The sequence below is a fragment of the Culex pipiens genome, chromosome 3, assembly GCF_016801865.2.
Source record: "Culex pipiens pallens isolate TS chromosome 3, TS_CPP_V2, whole genome shotgun sequence".
In the NCBI taxonomy this organism is placed as follows: domain Eukaryota; kingdom Metazoa; phylum Arthropoda; class Insecta; order Diptera; family Culicidae; genus Culex; species Culex pipiens.
The window spans coordinates 17,171,659-17,183,864 of NC_068939.1; positions in this window are offsets into that span (position 1 = coordinate 17,171,659).

Sequence of the window (12,206 nt, forward strand, 5' to 3'; positions counted from 1 at the left end):
CGGAGACTTTTATTCTACCGAAAATGGCCGGAATACCGTTTAGACTCGATTTTCCGAAGGTTTGTATCAGCATTTCGTATAATCGCTTTTATTTTTTTACCTTTTACCTTAAATTTGAGTTTTGCGATCACATTTTAATTCTAATTTCATTTTATCATCATCGAAATTTTGACCGTCAGCTTGGATCTAAATAATTTAAGAGTACAGTAGTTGTTCGGTAACTGGGCTGAGAACGTAGCCCACACTCAAAGTCAAAAGTATCCTTTTTTCAAGTTCACCCTTTTAAAAGGGTATCGAAATTGTATTGATTTTGACATACCCTTTTGAAAGGGTGACGCCGGGTGAACTTGAAAAAAGGATAGAAAGTATCCTTTTGAGGGATACTTCTCATTTTGGGTGCAGTCACCGAATGTTGCTCGTTTACTGGGCTGAACAAAAAATAACGAGGGGACCACCGATGAATAATATTTTCCAGATGAAATATTCGCAATTCGCAATTTTCAGTGTAAGAACGGGCCTTGACCGATCTTATGCACTAGGTTCCCGACGAACACGCACTGCCCTTACACCTACATCTCACCCTTGCTCTGAGTCAGTACGAGCAACACGCTAGAACACGCTTTGAGTGTTCGTGCCAGGCATGCACACCTTCTTTTCCGGTTACGCATTTTAACTCGGCCGGGGGTGGTACATTACGTAGGGTTTGATGTAAGTATAAGCGCCTAGCCATTTATAGTGTGCCTATCAACTTTCTTTAAAGCAAAAACTGTTTTATTTTAGTTTGAATTCAAAAACTAATTGTTATTTACTGTGTATTGTTTTCTCCTGAAATCTTCCCTAATGTTGAGTCGTGTTTATTTGTTGCTATTTTTTTTTTGTCGCGGTGTTTTGTTACAATATTTTGGTCCTAAGCATTTTAGAAAAGTTTTTCAAAAGTACAATAGTATTATTTGTGTCTATCCTAAATTGAGTAAGGGCTCGAACCTCACTTGCTTAAGAAAAAGGTGAAGTTTCAAAACAATGGACAGTGAAGGAAATATACTATGTAAAGAATCAATAGTAAAAGAAAGATAGTAATTTATTAAGTAGATAAAGAAATTAACAATAGTTAATAAATAGAGGTAACAAACAAGCTTAGATTGTATTGAGGGCAATTTTCAGGGAAGATGAGAAATTATTCAAATAGATAAATAAAGAAAAGGCACATGATAAACAAAATTGACATCGCTGCCAAATTAAGGGAAAGCAGACAGTTTGTTACAGCAGTATCAATTGTTAAAATAGAGTGGAAAAGCGTTGAGAAATAAGAGAATCAAATAAGTAAAATCGAAATCAAATGGAGGATAGTAAACAGAAGCCGTTTTAGAAAATCAGTGAAACAAAATAAACAGAAGATAGCTGTTAGCTGAAATAGAAAGAAGAGAAACCCCGTTGTGCGATGCTCAGGTACATCCACAGCAGTTGACTCAACATACTGCGAATCAAAACAATACCGTCTACAATCACAAATTACTTCCCTTTCCCACATTGTCGCGCCCCTTTCTTTTAGCCGTCTCTACTCTGACCCGCGGTGGTCAAAGGTTTACGATCCGTTTCCACAGGCCACCAGCTAGGTCATCATGAAAACCAAGCCAACGTGGAGGTAAGAAAATAGGACACTTGCAAGGAACCAGAGCTATACTGTTCTGATCAAGAATGATCTAACAGGACTACGGGCGTAGTCAGTGACGCTCCTTCCAGGATGTTCCTCGCCTGAGCGTCAACTGAAGAGGCATCATATCAGTATCATTCACTCTTGGCCTGCAATATTTTCCAGATGAAATATAAAAATAAAAGTTACTCAAATTTATTTACAATTCCAGGGTTGTTATGGACGGCGCGGATCGCGCGGATGGCGCGTTTCGCGCGGATTTGCTGGCTAATTTTGCTCAGGCGCGGATTTCGCGCGGATGGCAATTTTGATAAATAAATTAATTAGGGAGATAGAATTACTTTCAAGTTATTAAGAAAAATATTATTAGGAATTACGATAATTTGTTTTTTTCCTTTGAGTGCAAGAATTTCATAATTTTTATTAATTGAATTTTCTTCTGAAAATGTTTGTTTGTATTTTCTTAGTACGAAACGTCGAAAAATGAAGATAAAGATTATGTAGAAATTATTGTTGATATGTTTCTTGTTTTTTCTTAACATCTCCGGCTCTGAATATTTAATTTCTTTTGAGTTTTGAGTAATGATTTTTAACCTTATTTATTTTTAATTTTATATTGAATTTGTTCAATTTTTAATTTTGTAAATCAAATATTACAAACTTTTTCCGAAGATATAGACATTAGAATGTGTAACAAAAAGTAATATTGGGGCCGAGATTGGGGCTTGTTCTGGTGGGCGCCAAATATGAGCTTGATTGGTCGTAGCAGAAGCTGGCCTCCACTTTCGAATTTTGGAATAGAATTTAATCGGTAGAATTTTTTTTTCTAAATTTAAACATTCTTGGCGAAAATCAAAAGAATGTTCATTCTAAATTCAAAGCTTCCGAAATTCAAAAAAATGAAAAAAATGTTTTAATAGTTTTTATTATAAAAAAAATCAAAATACATATTATTTTTTTCGAAATTTCTAAATCATAATTTAAAAAATTTGAAATTCAAAATTTTAGCAATCTGAAATTCAAAATACCAAAAATTTAGGTAATCCAAAATTTGAAGATTAAAAAAAACAAAATTAAAAATTCAAAATTTAAAAACTAAAAAATATTAAATTCAAAATAATATAGAAAAAAAATTCTCAAATCTAAGATAATTTTAGTATTCTTAAGCTTATAAATTCTTAAATTCTTAAATTTGAAATTCTAAAATTCTAAAATTCTAAAATTCTCAAATTCTTAAATTCTTAAATTCTTAAATTCTTAAATTCTTAAATTCTTAAATTCTTAAATTCTTAAATTCTTAAATTCTTAAATTCTTAAATTCTTAAATTCTTAAATTCTTAAATTCTTAAATTCTTAAATTCTTAAATTCTTAAATTCTTAAATTCTTAAATTCTTAAATTCTTAAATTCTTAAATTCTTAAATTCTTAAATTCTTAAATACTTAAATACTTAAATTCTAAAATTCTAAAATTCTTGAATTCCACAATTTTGAAAGTCCTTTTTTATGTTAGAGATTTTGAAATTTTGAGAAGACATTATTTTAATATCGGAAATTAAATTTCTTTCGGAGTGAAATTTTAGCGAGGATTTTGGATTACAAACTATATAAAAATTCTTAGATTTTGAATATTTTTTTTTTTTGAATATTTAGAATTTTATCATATTATAATTTTAGATTTTGATTTTATTTTGAGGTTATATTTTTGAAGTTAAATTTTTAGGTTTTTAAATATTGTATTTTCTATTTTAAAGTTTTTTTTCACGACCCTTGCCTTGACCGTCTCTTGAGGATTTCGCGCGGTTTCGGATTTTATGTCGGCGCGGATTAGGCGCGGATTTTTTTTTCGACTCTCCCGTAACAACCCTGCAATTCTTACTTTTCATATTTCTTTAATTGTAACTTGAAATTAAACAAAAGTTTGAAAAAGGTTTTTTTATTTATTAAATATGATTTTTGCATCCATTAACCCCTCATTTTGGTTTTTGGTCATTTTGGTTTGTTTTGTGACGTTTGTCTGCTTTTTAATTGGGCTACGGCCCAGTTATCGAGCGCCCAGTTAAACAACGCCCAGTTACCGAACAACTACTGTAGTTTACTTTCCTGTTTGCATAACAGCCCGATCGAAATATTTTCAGGAGTGGCCAATCATGGACACTATTTTAAAAATAAAAAAAACGGAATTTTTTGGACTAAATTTAACTTTGAATGGCTATAAAAAAAAATCAACTTTGAGTGGTCAATAATTTTTGCATACTAGATTTCATAACTCGCCGGCAACATTTTGGCTTAAAAGATGCGGGGTTGTGTTTCGTAAAACATAAAAAAACATCAAAAATAAAAAAACGGATTATGGGATTTTTTTGAAAGAAAAAAAATATATATATTTAGAAATTCTCGTTTTTTTGTGTGCCTATTTTTTCTGAATAGCCTTCATCAATACCTACAACTTTGTCAAAGACACCAATCAATTGAAGAATTCCTTGAAAAGTTAAAGATTTTCGAATATTTGTACCATTTTTGTATGAACAGCTGCCAAAATTGTATGGAGACTTTTATAGGTGACACAAAATTATTTCATTTTTTTACAAAGTTCAACAAAATAAAATATCACAAACTGTTTGATCTAAATTAACCATGATTGAATGATTTTTCAATTTATTTCAACAACTGTTTCCAAAATGCTCTACTTGTGATTTGTCCAAAATGCTCTACTTGTGATTTGTGATTTTTCGCAAATGCAAATATTTTGCGAGCAATTATTATTTGCACAGGTGGAGAATTTGGTGCAAAGTTTGCAATACATCTCGAAATAAAATCAACTTTTTTCCACGCATCTTAATTTTTTTTTTCGGAATCGAATTTTTACCAACTTGTAAGTAAGTAAATCTTTCCCTGTTCCTGAGGGGAACACCCTTGAAGAGTATCGGGGCCGGCATTTTCAAAGCGGATTCAGTGGCAGTTTTCAATTTAACTAATGTTAACATGTTAAGGTTAATGTTAACATTCCATAGGTCGCCTTCCTAAGGTGTCGTTGATAAGGTCCAGCTTGTGACGATGCACTACACTCAACCCCCGGTGGTTGGTCACTTTTTCGTTTGACACTTTTTTAGTTTGTTGGTTGGTCAAAGTCAAACTAAAAAGTGACGAACTGTCACTTTTTACATGGCGATCACGCACACTATCAAAACAAACGTTCAATAGTGTCTGTGAACTCCGTGTAAAAGGGGTGTCAAACTAAAAAGTGACCCCGTTCGTTTGACAACAGTTGGTGTCAAACCATCGGGGTTTGAGTGTACCTTCCCTTTACTAAGCAATCGAATCCAGAAAGAAACGATCACCAGTTGTGTTGGTCCGAGCCGGGATTTGAACCCCGATCTACCGCTTACAAGGCGGAAGCGTTACCACTAGGCTACGTGACTCGGTCTACCAACTTGTGCCATAGGGGAATGGCGTCGCTATTTTTAGACCACATTTTCTACTTTTTCTCATCGAAACCGACTACTTTATCGACTTCATTTTGCTGGGCGAGATAGGACGCCGTCTATTTTTAGACGATGACTCAGCACTTTTCCACTCTTGCGCTTAAAAAAACCAGATGGCAGCACGATGTAACGCCACGTCCCTATTGCTTAAAGGATGCTTTTTTGCCATCTACATGTAGATCTAGATCGGATTCGCTGACTCGAACGTAACTGCACTCGAATGAGCGAATCTAAATTCGCTAACTGGAACGACTGACAGCTGTTAAAATCTAAAACCACGTGTTCGGAAATTGTCGAACAATGGTGTTTAAAAGTCAACATCAGGACAACGAAAATCCAAACATTTCCAAAAGTGGACCCCTGTTAATTTGACCTTGAAAAATGTGTATTTAAGCAAAAGTTTCTCTTAACACTCAAACGCTCGGGTAGTCATTTGACCCCTATTTTTTTTCTTAAAAATCTCATAACTTTTGGTAGAATTGATCAAATTAGATGCTTCCAGTTGCAAAAGATCAAGATTTGTCTATATTTTGAACTGTCAGATGGGGGACAAATATGGTCCACTTTTACCGGAGATATTCCGGATTCCGTTGGGGTACCTCGGCCCTCCTATTTGGGGTTTTGGTCAAAAAAATAAAAACAATTGCACAGAACAATGCCGGAAATGATGCAAAACGCCAAGGCATCATTCTAATACATCATCCTGCATAGATACATGGCATGGCCAAGACCTTCGGTCACCGAAACAGGTTCCAACCGGAAACGGTTTACTGAGCTGATGTCGATTGGTGCCCAAATGAAACCGGTTCCGGTGCCCCGTAGGACTTTACCATGTACATTATTTTTGCTAGATGATGTATTAGAATTATGCCTTGAAGTTTTGCATCATTTCCGGCATTGTTCTGTGCAATGGTTTTTGTTCTATTGACCAAAACCCCAAATAAGAGGGCCGAGGTACCCCAATGGAATCCGGAATATCTCCGGTAAAAGTGGACCATATTTGTCCCCCATCTGACAGTTCAAAATATAGACAAATCTGGATCTTTTGCAATCGGAAGCATCTAATTTGGTCAATTCTACCAAAAGTTATGAGATTTTTAAGAAAAAAAATAAGGGTCAAATGACTACCCGAGCGTTTGAGTGTTAAACATACAATAAATGGTTGAAAAAAAAAATGCTTTGTAGAATCAGCCTGTACGAGGTTTGAATCAACAAAATTTTTGTTGAATATAATCAACGCCGATTTTGCGTTGTAACAAACCTTGATTTTCTCAATTCCAAAAAAGGCTTTTGTTGTTTCGAAAAAGCTGCTTTGACGTTTAGCGTTGATTCAACAAAAATAATGATTTTCAAATCAACAAAACGTTTTGTTGATTCAAATATGCCTTATTTTTCTGCGTGCAACCTAAAAGCCGTATATGAATTTATAATTAATCAAAACTATAGTTAATTGTACTTATCTGAAGCATCATAATTGCAGTTTGAAATAATATTTTATAATAATAAATCAATAGCAAAACTTTTTTTTAAATAAACATGCGTGGTTTTATCAGCAACTGTAAACAAATCTATTGTTTAGTTTCGGTCAACCATTTATGTAACTTATATGGAAAAAAGTGCATCAAAATTACTTTTTTTAAATTTTTATGTTTATAGTGGTTTTTGAAACGTTTTCTCTGATCTTTTCGGAAATAAATGTGTTTAAATGTCTGTTACATTTTTTCATGTTGTTTAATGCCAAATTTGTTTACAAAACCAGGGTTGTTACGGACGGCGCGGATCGCGCGGATGGCGCGGATGGCGCGTATCGCGCGGATCTGGCGCGGATTTGCTGGCTAATTTTGCTCAGGCGCGGATTTCGCGCGGATTGCAATATTGATAAACAAAATAATTGAGAACGATAGATTTTCTTTCAAATTACAAAGGAAAATATTATTAGGAATTAAATAAATTAATTTTTTTTTCGTTTAGTGCGAAAACATCAATTTCTAAGAAGTTGTTAATGAAGAATGTTTTCTTCTAAAAATTATTGAATGTTTTTTTTTCTTAATACGAAACTTTGAAATAATCTTCAAGGAGCGATTTTTTTTAATGTATTAAGATTTGTAATATAAATTTAACATCACATTACAACTCTTAAAAAAAACAAAGCTAACCCGACAGACTTCGTTCTGCCTTTTTTCGTTTGTTGACTTTTTTTTTACTTTTTCGTTTATTCAGCCTCCTGTGATCAAAATTTGATTTTACGCATCTTTTTCCATACAATTTGCCGATGCTCCGGAATCGGTTCCGGAGTGGCCAAAGTGTCAACATATTAGCGTAAAAACCTTTCTTGGGCTTATACGAACCCAACGCAACAAAGAGCGCTCCGATCCGTTTTTCCGTTATCAACTTTATATATATAGATAACAAAATTCGAAAAAATTACAGAATATTAAAAAATTGAAGCTATGAAACTTTTTAGATTTTCGATGTTTTTTTTTCAATATAAAAATTTAAATTTTTTAATTTTTCGTTTATTGAAAAAATTAAAAACTCTGTTGCCATTCTGATTCAGGTAGAATTGATTCTACTCCCAATTATCACACGAAATCCACTTAGAAATCTGCTAAAATCTCCGCCTAAAAGCGAAATGTAATGTTAAAATTAAAAAAAAAGAAATCTAGAATTCAGCAATTTGAAATTTCAGAATTTACACATTCAAATAATAAAAAAAAATAGAATTCATAATTTGAAATTGTCAAAACTTAGAGACTCAAAAAACGTAAAAAAACACGAATTATTGAATTGAAAAAATACGAAAATATTACAATTGATTTTTTTGTTAATTTTTAATTTTTTAAGAAAGTTCTTAAGTTATCAAATTATTGAATTTTTAAATTATTAAATTATTAAATTACTAAATTATTAAATTATTAAATTATTAAATTATTAAATTATTAAATTATTAAATTATTAAATTATTAAATTATTAAATTATTAAATTATTAAATTATTCAATTATTAAATTATTCAATTATTAAATTATTAAATTATTAAATTATTAAATTATTAAATTATTAAATTATTAAATTATTAAATTATTAAATTATTAAATTATTAAATTATTAAATTATTAAATTATTAAATTATTAAATTATTAAATTATTAAATTATTAAATTATTAAATTATTAAATTATTAAATTATTAAATTATTAAATTATTAAATTATTAAATTATTAAATTATTAAATTATTAAATTATTAAATTATTAAATTATTATTTTTTGCCATTTTCTTGGTTAGGATCATTTTTAGAATTATATTTTAGTTTAGAGAAATTAAGAGAAAAAAATAATAGAAATTTTGTGTTTCGTATTTCCAGAGTAAAGTTTTGGCGAAAATTATCAAGTACAAAATCCCTAGATTTTATAATTTGGTGAATTATTTTATGGTTTTAATTTTTTTTAAATTCAGAATTTAATTTTTTTCCTAAATTTGTTTTTAAAGCAATGATATTAGTGTTGCAAAAAATGCTCATATTGTTTCAGAAATGGCAAAAAAAGATTCCATTTGGTACAGGTGGGATATGAATCCACAACTGATCAACGGTACTGATCCAAATGCCTTCTGTATTATTCTTTTTTTCGTTTAAAATTTCATTCATTATGTTACTCTCTTCTATGTTTTTCGCGATTTTTTTTTATATGGCGCGGATTTCGCGCGGATTGGGTTTAGGGGTCGGCGCGGATCTGGCGCGGATTTTTTCTCGACTTTTCCGTAACAACCCTGCAAAACATATTTGTTTATGATGAAAAGTGAGCAAAATCCATCTTTCATTCATTATATCTATCATTAGACCTACACCTAATATCAAAACATCAAATATCGGTTAAATTTGGTATAAAAATAACAGTTTGCCTATAGTGGACCCGGGTCCATAATCGCTTTGTGGACCCGGGTCCACTATAGGAAAAGTGGGTCCATAACAGGCAAAAACAAACTTTTTGTCAAATGGCTATTTTTCTGCTCAAAATCAAATAACTTATGAAACAAATAGTCGAAATTGTTCAAAAGACTTCAGATTTCATTGTTTTGTACAAAGGGTTATAAAAAAGTGGTTAAAATATTGAAAATTTGTGAAAAATGTGCTTCGGCTCTACTAGGGGGTCAACTAAAAATACCCTATTTCTTTTCTCAGAAGTCCTAAAAGCAATATCTACAACTTTTCGAACTTATGATACAAATTGTACACAAAAATTTTCATTCCAATCATAAATTCAAAAATGATATTATTTTTTTATTGCGCTGAAATCCCGATGGTTTGACACCAACTGTTGTCAAACGAACGGGGTCATTTTTTAGATTGACACCCCTTTTACACGGAGTTCACACACACTTATAAACGTTTGATTTGATAGTGTCTGTGAGTCCCATGTAAAAAATGACAGTTCGTTACTTTTTAGTTTGACTTTGTTAAACCACCGGGGTAGAAACTAAAAAAGTGTCAAACGAAAAAGTGACCAACCACCGGGGGTTGAGTGTAGTAGTGTTTGAAGATTTTCATTTGTAATACCATAAATAAACAAATCGAAGTGCAAAGAACTGTTAAAACCGTGTTAAAAACTGTTTTTTAATGTCCAATCGTTTTTATCTATTAAAACATTGATTTTAAATTCATTTTCCGATAACAATTTGAAATATGAATCACAAAAAAACATTTTTTTTTGTTGTCTTGGTTTGAACCAAGGCGTCAATTAACAACTAGAATTTGATTTGAAAAATGAGATATTTTTTATGGTTTGATTATCCGGAGCTACTATCCAGGTTTTTAAGCGAAGATGGCGTTCGAATGTTGAACGTCAGAAATGTCAAAATAGCGCAGTAGCACCAACATTAGAAAAAAATGTGGCTGTCATACCATGACACACTTTTTTCGTAATGTTGGTACCGCTGCGTGATTTTGACATTTCGAGCGTTCGCCATTCGAACGCCATTTTTGCTTAAAAAGCTGGATAAACAATCGAGGCTTGGGATAATCAAGTCTGGACTGTATCGAGAAATTAAAAGTGAGAGTGTGTGCAACATGGAGTTAAACTTTCTGTGAAGATTACCATGGCACTTGGAAAAGTTTAACTCCTGTTGCACACACTCTCACTTTTAACTTCCCGATAAATGCATTTTGAAACTTACGGTTACTTGAAAACTGCACATTTTTCTCACGCGCAACGCGGGTCACCCTACCAAAACACCACACGTCAAAACTCTCCTCTCGCGTGAGAGAGTGAGCGACGCGACGCCTCGACCCACCGCATCCCCCACACGTGGTCGATACTACATGCTGCGCCCTGCAACCACTTGTCGCCGCCGTGCCTCGAATCATTGGAAGTCGCTGGAATTGAAACTATATAGTGAAACTTGTTCACTCATTTGATAATTGAATAATTGTTATTTTATGTGTTTTACACTTGGTTTTACATAAATTAAAATAATTAATACAATTATTGTAATATGAGTACCCCCGAAAAAAAACGTAGAAATTACCTTTTTTGAGGATTGATTTTGCTGCTACAGTGCAGCACATGCGATGTCAAAGTACACGCGTGTGTGTATGGGGGAGATTGTAGGTGTGTATGACTCATGTTGTGTGTGTGTGTGACCCAAGCTAGTACAAGACTATCTGTTCCTTGTGTTGGTTAGAACTGTATTGTAGGGTTAAATTGACCTACTCGTTTTATCAAAATTAGAAGAAGCTAAAAATAAAGACAGGATAAATTTAAGATTTAAGGCTTAATTTTTAAACAAAAGAATTGTAAAATGCTTGGGACATAATAACTTAGAGCATTGAGAGTTATATCATAGACTAATTAATTATTAAGTACATGATTGAACTTTTAAGCAGCATACGCCCTTGGTAAGGAACCTGTCAAGGAAAGGAGCCAGAGAGGGTGAACGGGTCCAAAAAATCGCTCCCTCTCCCTTGTTCTGCTGTTCGTAAAGCTGTTTCTTGATCCCTTTTCTTTTGAGAAGCATTTATTCACTTGCTAGTTTGACACTTTTTAGTTGGTTTGACAAAGTCAAACTAAAAAATGACGAACTGTCAATTTTTACACGGTACTCACACATACTAACCAAACGTTTGGCAGTAAGTGAAAGCTAAAACATGACCCGGTTCTTTTGACAACAATACAATGGTTTACAATGGTTTTTGCGATCACTTTTGCAATACTAAATAATTCTCAAATTCAAATAGAGCGAGTTTGTGGCGCTAACCATGACAAACTCAACCCACTTCAACGAATCATCACTGCAGTAAACTTTACGCAGTAAGCCTGGCCGCTTTAACGTTTATGACATTTTAAAGCATTTTAATGCAGTGGCGCTCTACAAATGTAAATAAATCACAAGAAGAAGGCTAGGCGTAATCTAATCTAAGGCTTTCTCCAGGATCCCTTCGAAAGATTGGCTGCGCTATGGTTTGACTAGAGATTAGATTAGACAATGGTTTTTGCGAGCAATTTTGCCCTGCTAAATAATTCTTGAATTTACTTTTCTATGATTTATTCAAACTCTAATTCAATGTTTCCATTAAGCCTTTCAGAAATGAGCTCAATAAAGTCTTAACCCATCCTCCACCACAGTACGGTTTCCAGTCGCGAAATCCATAGACTATATTCGCACAAGTGCTTCGCAGCAAGTCTCTCTGCGTTTTCCTCCCTTGCCAGTCCGGTCGCCGCGTTGCCCGTGTATGTTCCAGACTTTTTTAGGCTGGCTGCGGTTCCCACAATATCGACTTCTCGCCAGGAGGAGAGTGACAGTCGTCGTCGTGTCGTGTCAGCAAACGCGTTCTCGCAAAGGCCAAAGCCATCGTCGGGCCGCGCTAGCAGGACACTCGGGGTCCTGCATCTTGGTTCTTGGAGTTTTTATTTTCCGGGACAATTTTCGGGAGGTTTTGCCCGAACTACGCAATTAGTGTGACAATTTTCCTGGTGGAAAAAGTACGTGCAGGGACGACAAAGTGGTTCCAGCTGGTAGCATGGCCAGCTTGCTCTCCGTATGGTAGCGGATGGGATGACCACCGGGATGGCTGGGC